Genomic DNA, 12,119 nt, shown 5'->3' on the forward strand with positions numbered 1-12,119 from the left:
TCGCGGAATGATTTTTGGTGGGTCGCGAAAGTTTAGGCAATATTGTAATGAATGCCATACTAAACTTACGCCAAATAATTCAGGTGGCCATTTTTACAGTCCATAAATACTCTCTTAAGAAATCATTGCTAGAAATAATGTCTCTCCTCATTAAAACCAAAATTTTTGGATTAACCATATTCAAGATATTGTCTGTGTTTTAAAATAAACTATAAAAGTATGAGGCTACTACAAAAAGGTCCAAGAACCTGGTATTTTTTTTTTATTTTTCCGCTTGTTCAAAAAAGATGAATTTACATCGTTTCTTGCATTTTGCTTTTGTAGTTAGATTTAAGTTGATGGAATTCAAAAATGGGACCACAGCTACTGCCCTTTATTGAGCCCGAATTTACAAGAATACTACATCAGCACTACAATTCTGAACATACTTCTTAATGCGGACCTCAGGATCTCCGGATCCTGCATGGCGACGGAATGGTTATATTGACGTAAACTACGTCTAAGGGGAAGGTACTGTACCACGGCACCGGGTGCAAAATGGAAATCTAAAATTTTGCGACCGTCACGAAATTGCATCAGATTTCAAACGCTAATAACTCAAAAAGTAATCGATGGATTTTCCGGATTATAGCTCGAATCGATGGGAAAACTGCACAACAATTTTCTACAATACACAAAAGTTACTATTTTCAATTCTAAACTATTGAAAATTTGGGAATAGTGAACCCATGTTTTAATTTTATCCAGCCAATCACGTGCGAGCACAAGTTTGAGGAAGAAACGGGCAGTATAAAAGATTACTGCTTCTTCTCATCTTCCATCAGTCCTCTTTGACTACTCGATAGGAACGCATCGGCAGAGCGCTGCCGGTCTGAGTTAGTATTCTTCCGAGCGTCGACCGCGGTGGAGCGGGAGAGAGCATTTTTGCTCTCCCATTCTGCTTCACACTGCCGAGCGCGTTGGTAGTGATGTCGCAAAATTTCAAATAATCGATTAGTTGGTAATCGATTATGTTTTTCCATGGCGATTACCGATGTCGATTAATCGGCTATAATTAATCGATTATTCCTGGTAATCGATTATTTTTATTATAGTATTTTCTTAAACATTTGCACGGTTTATCGCTTGTACAGCGATCCGCTACGTTTTGGCTACATTAAAGCAACCAACATGCTGTGGTTAATAAAGCGATTTAGTAGTAGGTACTTTTAATCCGGGGTGAAGTTGATCAACCGATGACATAACATTGGAAAATTATTGATCAAACTAAATTAAATAATACTGACTCTGAATAAGGTTTTAAAATTCCTATAGGCCTAGTGAATTTTGTATGTTAAACATAAACTAAAGTTTAGTAAGTTACAGAATGACCCACAAACGCCTAAATGTAGGTAATCTATATATATATAAAAATGAGTTTGAAGTTCCTTTGAGGCAACCAAACTTACGAACGGCTGAACCAATAAGCGTGGCTCTTGCACGGTTCGATTCGTATTCATGTTGGCTGTGTTTATATGCCAAAAAAGTTAGGAAAATCAACTGGAAAAGTAAGAAAATTGATAAAGTATTGATTTTTCATAAGCTGGGAAATAAATCAACACGATCGAAAATGAAACCAATCTAGAGTGCGGTGCTATTTTGAGTTCAACAGTTGTCAAACTACCACAAGGCGGCAAGACAAAGTTTGCCGGGACAGCTAGTTTCTTAAAAAATCGTGTTACCGTAAACCGGGGTCTAATTGATCACCGGGGTGGAATTGATCATTCCGGTACTACATTGTAATTCCATATTAGGAACTCTTAAGCGATGTTAAACTTTTTACGTCATCTGGTTCGTAGAAGTCTAGAGATGAGTGTAGACTTTTGATTTTTAGAAAAAAAAATGTTTTGCCTTAATTTTTTTTAGGAATTTGCAATGTATTTCTCATTTAGCTGAAATCATTGCTACTAAACAATCGGTTGCTACTAGGACTTCCCGTAAATTCTATGTTTTAACATTTTTGTGGAGCCTTGGCTGGGAAGTTTTGTAGCTAATCAGAGCATGAAATAATTAAAAATAAGTTCTTTTTATGATGAAATAGTCAATTATTGTGATAGAAATCATTTATTGCAAATTAAGATGCCTACCTATAGGCGTTTAAGAGGAAATATCAACATTTAATTTTGCATAAAGCATTAAATTCACTAGATGTAAGATATTAAACGCGTTATTCGGTTTAAGAAGAGCAAAATTAAGCGGAGAAGGATATTTTCCTTTCCAACCGATGCTTAATTGTACACTGATCAATTTCGCCCCAAAGTGGTGGCATATCCAATTTTTTTGATATTTGGAGAGTTTAAATTTGTTGAGCAAAATTCTTTTACATGGTTCCATTGAGATCCAGTGGGTACTGGTTTTACAGAAATTATAATGGCAATATTTAAATTGGCACTGATGTTATCCGGGTAAATTTTTTTAAAGTGATCAATTTGACCCCAGATTACGGTATCAACTTTCACGATCCATACACTATCAAAACATTATACATTTCTTATGTGAGATCGATTCTTGAATATTGTAGTATTGTTTGGTCCCCATTTATGAAAACTGATGAAGAACGCAAAGAATCGGTGCAAAATAAATTCTTGCTATTTGCTCTACGTAAACTGAGATGGACAACTTTTCCACTGCCTTTTTATGCATCGTGTTGTATGATAATCAACAAACTTTAAGGAACAACATGAATATGCTATGGTAACATTTGTGAATGATATTGTTTCGCAACGTGTAGACTGCAGTAATCTGCTGTTCTGTTTGTATTTTTATAGCTTATTTTTTATGCTTAGGAAACACTCAATTTTGACAGTTTAACAATGCGGCAATTTAAATTTTATTCCCATAAAATTTACTTAAACTAAGGTACTTTACAGGGTGCAAACCGATTTTGCGATTAAATTTGATTTTCCGTGACTTTTAGGATAATTAAAAAGTGATCTCCTAAGTTCTGTTTTTCAACTGTGTGGTTGAAATGGACCGGTAGAGTGGGTAAGACGGACACGTTTGGAAAATTAGCTAATAAGCCATTAATTGTGTTAAATGATGGTTATTGCCGTTTGTTTTCGGTAGATCAATCATAGTAGAATCCAAATTTGGCTTTGAATCTCTTAACGAAACATTTTTTCTTACAAATTAAATTCAATTTTGTAAATTGGAACAGAACAGAAACCTCCGTACTCTGATAAACGCCTAACAGTATGCAATGCTCTGGTATTTAATTTCAAGCTGTTGTTAAAATTTTGTGAAAATTCCAATATAATGAATTATTATACAAAAAATCAATACGATGTGCTTCACACGGCTTCTCCAATCATTTTTGTACTCCTTAGATTTCAATTTGTGAATAATGTGTGGGTTTAGTGTGGTTTTCATGGTACTATCAAACTAAATCAAACACTGTCCGTCCTACCCACCCTCAAGGCGGCCCTTCTTTCCCCAACACAACCCAAAATATTTATTAAACCTTCGTTTTCTATAATTCATGAAATTTACCTGAATCTCGTTTTGTATAGAATGGAACAGTTCAAAACAACTGAAAAAAAAAAACCAAATATAATGCGAAAACTTGGCAATTCAATGTTAAAGCTTATTACGGTACCGTAAAACGGGGTATCATTGATCAGTGGGGTAACTTTGATCGGCCTAGCCCACCTAATGAAATGATCCAACAAACAATTTTTATTGAAACTGTTTTTGCTCATCAATGGTTTTCCTTAATCTGTTACTGTTTAGCTACCAAATGATATGAAACTCATGGAAATCGACTCAATGAACATAGAAATAAATCGATTTTTTCTCAATTGTGTTTCACAACGCATTGAGATACATTCTGAAGCATTAATGTTCTGTCATGAATTCTAGATACATTTGAAATTCGAAATCATTGTATTAACTAAACATGACATGTCAGAGTTAAATTTCATCAACAAAACTTTTATGAAAGTGCTCCTTTTCTTAAATAGACGATTTATTAAGATTAGCCTTCCTAAGAAATTGCCTACCTTTAGGCGTTATTCTTGGTTTATAGGATTTTAATCCTAAAATAACTTAAAAAGTAGGTAAGCTGTAAGAATTTGGACAACATATTCGAAATCAGGGACCCTGAATTTAGTTATTAAGGGTGTTTTCAACACAAACGAACATTGTTTACTGACATGATCAATGTTACCCCATATCAACAAAATCAAAAATTTGATTAAAAAGCTTGTTTAAAAATTTGTTAAAGTTTGAACACACTTTTTAAAGTAGTCTAACACAAACCAAGAGTGCCAGTACTTGTTTTAAAGGTATAAAACATGTAACGTTTGCTTCTACAAGAGAACTACTAAAGAAAGATCGTAAATTTTGGTCAATGTTACCCCGGATTACGGTATTTATGAAAAATATATATTTTTACGGTATATTAACATATGATTATATACTACGCATAATAAGTTTCCTTTATTTAAGTTGTTTTCGAAGTTTTTTATACAAATTTTTAACATCTTTCTATCTATTTGAAATTACATGGACATTGCTTACTTTAAGGCGTTTATCGGTGTATGGAGATTTCTGTCTTAATTTACAAAAAATGATTCCAATTCATAAAAACACGCTTCATTAAGAGATTCAAGGCCAGATTTGGAATCTACTATGATCGATGTACCGAAAATAAGTGACCATTTATTGAAAAAATAGTCAGAGCGCTGCTGTAGAGCAGATTGTTCACGGGACATGTTTCTGCAATGGAATTACATACGTTTAGGCGTTTATTGGTGGAGTCCTGTTCCAATTTACAGAATTGATTCCATTTCGTAAAACTACGCTTTGTTAAGAGGTTCAAAACCAGATTTAGATTCTATTATGATTGATTTACCGAGAACAAGTGGCAATGCATTGGAAAAAACATAATCAAAACTTTGGCTCTGCTTGATCCAGGCAACATTGAGATTTGTTAGGAAACCCTACAAATGTTATTTTAAAAAGCTGAGCATTAGAAAGCGCCTAAATATATGCACGTTATAATCAACATATCAATTGAACACCCCAAGTTTCCCATGCAAACGTTGGTCATAAACTGTGAAGCCCCGTTTCAAAAATTACTTCACTATGGCACTTCTAGGGTCCCCTTTTTTATCCCATAACACAAACTAGTGTTGAAAAGATGATCGATGGAAAGCGAGCAGAGTATGACGACTGTTTCTCTGTACCACGTTTTTTAAATAATCGATGAAATAATCGAAACAAATAATCGATTATCGGAATAATCGTGTAAGGCGCTACTCGATTAAAATTTAATCGATTAGTCGAACGATTAATCGATTAGTTGGGATAATCGATTAATTTGCGACATCACTACGCGTTGGACGTGCCGTCGGCAACCAAGCAGCACCGGCGGTGGTGACTCAATCGCCTTTTCCCAGTGCGGTAGCGCATGTGCCCGGCAGCAATGGAAAGGAAATTTCAACATCGGATCCAATATCTTCGCAGGAGGAAAATATCCCTCCTGAAAGTGGAATATATTTTGATGTAGCGAAATCAAATTTAAACAGCCCTTGTGAGGGCTAAAATTTTAAATTTTTGCATAAGAGGTAATTCAGAATTATCCTAGAAAGCAAACACGTAAGTGCCGACATATTAAAACTAACTTCAGCGAAAGCGCTGCCGTGCGCGGTAGACGCACCAACAGCAACCGAGTAGCAGCGGCGATGGTGGCTCATTCACATTTCCCCAGTGCGGTAGCGGTAGCGGATAGGCATGACACAGCAACTGGGAATTTTCATCGGAAAGAATTTAACCGCTTGATGTCGAATCAGTTCTAAATTCAATGTACTGTGTATAAACTTATGCGCGCATCAAATAGAAATTTGCCCAAAAATTTGCTGGTTTACTGGAAAATGAAAATTGTTAACCAGCGTTGCCAAATTTCCATAAGAATTTTCGAATTTCAAATATTCAAATATTATAATATTGGTTAATCCTAAGTCTACTGTTCAGGAAAAGGCTAATAATTATCATTTTAAATTATTTTGAATATTCTGCAAAAATAAATGATTACAGATAAATTTGTATGGCATCATTCTAAAAAGCTTTATTTTTTTAAATTTTAATAATGAGAATCAGTTTCAGTGAACTCTGTCATGAGAATTTCAAATTTGCTAGATTTCCAATGCAAAAAAATCAGAGGGGTGTGTGCAAGACACAACCGAATGACGTAAACTACGTAAAACAGTTTATTACGATTGATAACGGACTTCTGTTTGCTGTTTTGTCGAACAAATCATACAATTTGTTTAGACCAACTTCGAGGTTTGTGGTTTGGATAGATCGGAAGCTACTTTAAGTTTGTAGAACTTTTGGCGGACAGCTCGGTAGGTGCATACCATGTTGTCTTCATTCGGTGATTTCTATTCTTCCTCCTCTTTGTTGTTTTATGAGCGATTACATTCTTAAACGTAACTCATTTCTTTTTGTCTTTGTGGAGTAACTCATTTCTGATTTTCATTAGCAAATTATTGAAATTTTGGGAAAAATGCATTCCTTACCTAAATTGTTCTTCAATATTAATTATTAGCCTTTTCCAGACGGGTAGGCTTAATATTCCCGAATATTATAATATTTAATAAATAATTGTATGTAATACACATTTTAAGAATTTTCGGCAAAAATTACTGGTAATTACAGATATTGAATATTTCGTAATTTTGTAATTGCTGAGATCTTATTCAAATTTGTCAACACTGGTTAACAATTTTCATTTTTAGGCAAACCAGCAAATTGTAGAAGAAATTTCACTCAGTTTTCTAATAAATTCCCATTCAATATTAATCTTTTGCCGCCCGGGTTAGCTCCGAAGAAGATTCTTCCCAGTTGACATGACCAACCGCTCGCTATGAGAGAATGCGAATGGGCCACCCCGTTACTGCTACGTTTCTGGCGGTGCGTTTGCCGCGAGAATTCGGTTTTAACTCTAGCAGGAAATTCAGAATTGTAACCCTGAGAAGGGCTGTTTAAATTTGATTTCGCAAAACCAAATCCTGTTCAACAGTAAGGAGGGATTTCTTCCTTCGATGATGGTCCTGCATCCGATGATGAAAATTTTTCCGCGTGCTGCTGTACCCATCCGCAGCCGCACTGGGAGATTTCAAATGAGCCACCGTCGATGAAACCGGGCCTACTGTCCGGTGTGCGGGACAACCGTTCGACTCGGCGACCAAAGCAAACTGAGCTCCGCTTTCCGCCCGGCGATGCTTCTGCATCGATGGGTCAAAGAATAATGAACGAAGATGAGAAGAAGCAGTTTGCTTTTATACTGCACAAAGGTATGGTTTCCCCTCTTGAACGTGATTGGTTATGCCGTTTTTCTTTATTATCCAGTTCCAACCTGGGTTGGAACTGGATCAGATCACAGTTTCAACCCCAACCCGATTTCGGTTTCGCTTGTACTAAAGTTTGTTTGACGTTGTTTGTTTACACATTTTCCGCCAATCCAGTTCCAACCCAGGTTAAAAAAGAAAAACGGCATTAGATACGAGGGGAGTCAAAATCAATGATGCCATACAAATTTATCTGTAATCATTTATTTTTGCAGAATATTCAAAATAATTTAAAATGATAATTATTAGCCTTTTCCTGAACAGTAGACTTAGGATTAACCAATATTATAATATTTGAATATTTGAAATTCGAAAATTCTTATGGAAATTTGGCAACGCTGGTTAACAATTTTCATTTTCCAGTAAACCAGCAAATTTTTGGGCAAATTTCTATTTGATGCGCGCATAAGTTTATACACAGTACATTGAATTTAGAACTGATTCGACATCAAGCGGTTAAATTCTTTCCGATGAAAATTCCCAGTTGCTGTGTCATGCCTATCCGCTACCGCTACCGCACTGGGGAAATGTGAATGAGCCACCATCGCCGCTGCTACTCGGTTGCTGTTGGTGCGTCTACCGCGCACGGCAGCGCTTTCGCTGAAGTTAGTTTTAATATGTCGGCACTTACGTGTTTGCTTTCTAGGATAATTCTGAATTACCTCTTATGCAAAAATTTAAAATTTAGCCCTCACAAGGGCTGTTTAAATTTGATTTCGCTACATCAAAATATATTCCACTTTCAGGAGGGATATTTTCCTCCTGCGAAGATATTGGATCCGATGTTGAAATTTCCTTTCCATTGCTGCAGGGCACATGCGCTACCGCACTGGGAAAAGGCGATTGAGTCACCACCGCCGGTGCTGCTTGGTTGCCGACGGCACGTCCAACGCGCTCGGCAGTGTGAAGCAGAATGGGAGAGCAAAAATGCTCTCTCCCGCTCCACCGCGGTCGACGCTCGGAAGAATACTAACTCAGACCGGCAGCGCTCTGCCGATGCGTTCCTATCGAGTAGTCAAAGAGGACTGATGGAAGATGAGAAGAAGCAGTAATCTTTTATACTGCCCGTTTCTTCCTCAAACTTGTGCTCGCACGTGATTGGCTGGATAAAATTAAAACATGGGTTCACTATTCCCAAATTTTCAATAGTTTAGAATTGAAAATAGTAACTTTTGTGTATTGTAGAAAATTGTTGTGCAGTTTTCCCATCGATTCGAGCTATAATCCGGAAAATCCATCGATTACTTTTTGAGTTATTAGCGTTTGAAATCTGATGCAATTTCGTGACGGTCGCAAAATTTTAGATTTCCATTTTGCACCCGGTGCCGTGGTACAGTACCGTACCTTCCCCTTAGACGTAGTTTACGTCAAAATAACGTTATTCTAAACCGTATGCTTTATTGAATCAGTATTATGTGGCCCTTCAATACATGCATTCATTTTGAAAATATGAATAACAAATGTGAAATAAAATTATGATTTCTAAATTTGTATTTTGTATGAGAACTTATAGGACACGGTGTATATGGGGCTGTCCATTTATTACGTAAGGGAATTTTCACGATTTTTCTACACCCCCACCCCCCGTTGTAAGATTTTTGTATGAGAGCCAAAATATTATTGTATGGCGCGTAAGATTTTTCAAACCCCCCCCTCCCCTCATAAATCATTACGTAATTAGTGGACAGCCCCTATGTTTACTCACCTGAAAATCGCTGTCACCTCGACTGTCGAGTCAGTCTGTATGGGGAGCCTATTGTAGCTGTGAATAATTTCCCTCGAGTTGTTATTTTGCGACGTTGGCAGCTGTCTGGTAGTTTCCCGGTTCCGGAAGTAGAAATTGGACAGTAGTGACGAGGAAAACGGAGCGGCGGAACGATTTCGGCGCGTTATACGTATTACTACTTTATTACTTTCAGTCCTGAGCACCCATGGTGGTGCAGAGGGCCGAATGGAAAGATCTCCATCCTGGGCGATTGCCAGCCATCGGCTTGACCTGTGGCCAGGTCAAATTTCTGTCGACTTGCTTGATTTCGTTGTTGAGGCAGCGCCGTCATGAGCCTCTGGGTTTGCCTCTGCTGCAAAGACCTACTGGGTTCCAGTCTAACGCTTGTTTGAAGATTTCGTTTTCGCCCTTGCGTAAAGTGTGGTCGATCCACCTCCACTTTCACTCCCGAGTTTCTGTCGCTATCGGCTTTTTATGACATCAACGAAGGAGCTCCACGTTAAAGATCCAATTGTGAGGCCACCATGCACGAATTATATACCGCAGGCATCTATTGATGAAGACCTGTAGCCGTTGAGTGTTCTCCACTGATACACACCAGGTTTCACTGACATACAGCAGCACAGATTTCACGTTCGAGTTAAAAATTCGGATTTGCGGATTGCGTCGACTAATCTGATTGTTTTTCTATACATTTTTTCAACTCGCAAAAGCAGCCCTCGTCTTCTTGATCCGTGCATCTATGTTGATCTTGGTGCCATCATCGACCGCCACTTGACTACCTATATATTGGAAGCTTCCAACATTATCCATTGCTTGCCCAGCTACCGTAAAGCAGGAAGGGTTGACCATGTTTACATCCAACGATTTGGATTTGTTGACGTTAATGGTAAGACCTGCCGCCGAGCTGCGATGGGCAAGATCATCGAGCTTACTCTGCATATCAGAGCGCTGTTGAGCTAAGAGAGCAACGTCATCAACCAGTTCGAAGTCATTTAGGTGCTCCATGGTAATGGGTTACCACAGCAACCCACGACTTGGATCACGGTCAACTGTGTAGTAGGCTATGAATTGGGTTGAAGAATGTATACATAAATAAACGTCACTTGAGATCTAGACTCCTCCGAAACATAACGTCTTTTAGCATTGCTACATTGGCGGCGAGGATAAAGTTGTTTTATTAAAAAAAAAAAAAAATCTGAAGAGCATCAATTTCTTCCGACGGCCACTGTAGGAGTAGCGAGGAGAACAATTGCAGAATCAACAGCAAACAACTGGCTGGCAGAAATCATCTGGAGCTTAAGGAGAAATAGACGAAGGATAACAAGGCGAGGAAATCTTGTGGCAGTATTACTAAAGCGAGGGTAAGTGTGAAAATGATCTTTTCTGTTGCTGAGAGCTGTATAAGAAAATTGGTGGACCAGTAGGACCACGGTATTAAGATTACCGGAAAAGGGAATTTTCTTGCACATCCTAACATATTCTGGATATCCTTTTGGAAGCTATTGTGGGCTATAATTGGTGCATGTTATTACTCACTATGGTGACCGGACATTGAATAAGTGCATTTATACATCGCTTACTATTCACCGGAAAAGAAAAACGTAAACCGTTTTCAAACAGCGGCGATAGAGATTGAATGAATCTTAACACCAAATAACGGACATAGACTCATAGTTAATACAGAAAAATAAAGATATTTTTCACGGTAAGGTTCATAACTTGGAGAACTCTCACCCCACAGCATATTGCAATTAAGAGCACGCTGACTCTAAGGCTTCACATTCAAATTTTTATTCAATGAATTTTCCAAATGTAGTTGTCAAATAGTGTCATCATTGTTGTGTAAAGTACAGGCATACTACGATTGGAATGTCTGTTAAAAAAAATTGATCCGAACAAATTTAACATCAACTCTATTGCTGCGTTAAAATCGTATTATTTTTATTAGCCTGTCCAATTCATAGTGAACATTTTCTATGGATCAAATTTGACACTTATTTAGTCGATATAAGCATTTTAAACATTCATATAGCAAACTAAAGTTGAAGCGAATTATTGCGAAAATGGTCTGTTACTAATATATTGATTGCATTGATAGGAGAACGTTTTTGTTACTTTTAATGCAACTTAGCTATTTTAGTAGTTTATTCTAAAAAGATTAGAATTTCATTCTAGATACTTGTTCCTTAATTGTGGGAATAGATTTCAGTTGGAAAACGTAGCTAAGGAACCTTAAATTCGGGTGTTGTTTGTTAGTCATTATTAATCAAACCTATAATAACATATATTATCAATATATCAATACGGGTTTTGGAAAAAAAAGTTTATTTGAAAAATGTTCATTGATCAAAGCCTGAACATCAGAACAAAGGTTTCCGAGTACGATGACATTTTATTATTTTCTTTTAGTTACATAGGTCCGAGTAACTAGACATGGAACAACATTTCCATTCGAAAAATTTCAATATTTGAAATTGGTTCGTTTTATTTTCACGATAACTGTGTTATATGTATGAAAATCTAAAAGAAAATCAACTAAAAGAAATATCCTAATGAAAGTTAATCACTGCAAATGTCCAAGCAAGTGTGTTGGTTAATGTTTGTTACGTCCAGGAAGACGGACAGAAGTTGATTCTAGTCCGTGAACCTGAAGAGCGCAGGGAATGTTGAATTCCAGTCCGCAAACCAAAACCCAGGATAACGAAGGGAACCAAAAATTCCAGCCCGTACACCTGGTACTCTAGCGTAGGGAATGTAGAATTCCAGTCCGCAATTGAAACCCAGGATAACGAAGGGAATGATGAATTCCAGTCCGTACACCTGGTTCTCCGGCGAAGGGAGTGTAGAATTCCAGTCCGCACATAAAACCCAGAATAACGAAGGGAACCGAGAATTCCAGTCCGTACATCTGGTATGCAAGCGAAGAGAATGCTGAATTCTAGTCCGCATATAAACAAAAGTCAAAAGACCAAATGTATAAGAATTGATATTCCGTATTT

This window comes from Aedes albopictus, chromosome 2 (genome assembly GCF_035046485.1).
Source record: "Aedes albopictus strain Foshan chromosome 2, AalbF5, whole genome shotgun sequence".
Lineage (NCBI taxonomy): Eukaryota > Metazoa > Arthropoda > Insecta > Diptera > Culicidae > Aedes > Aedes albopictus.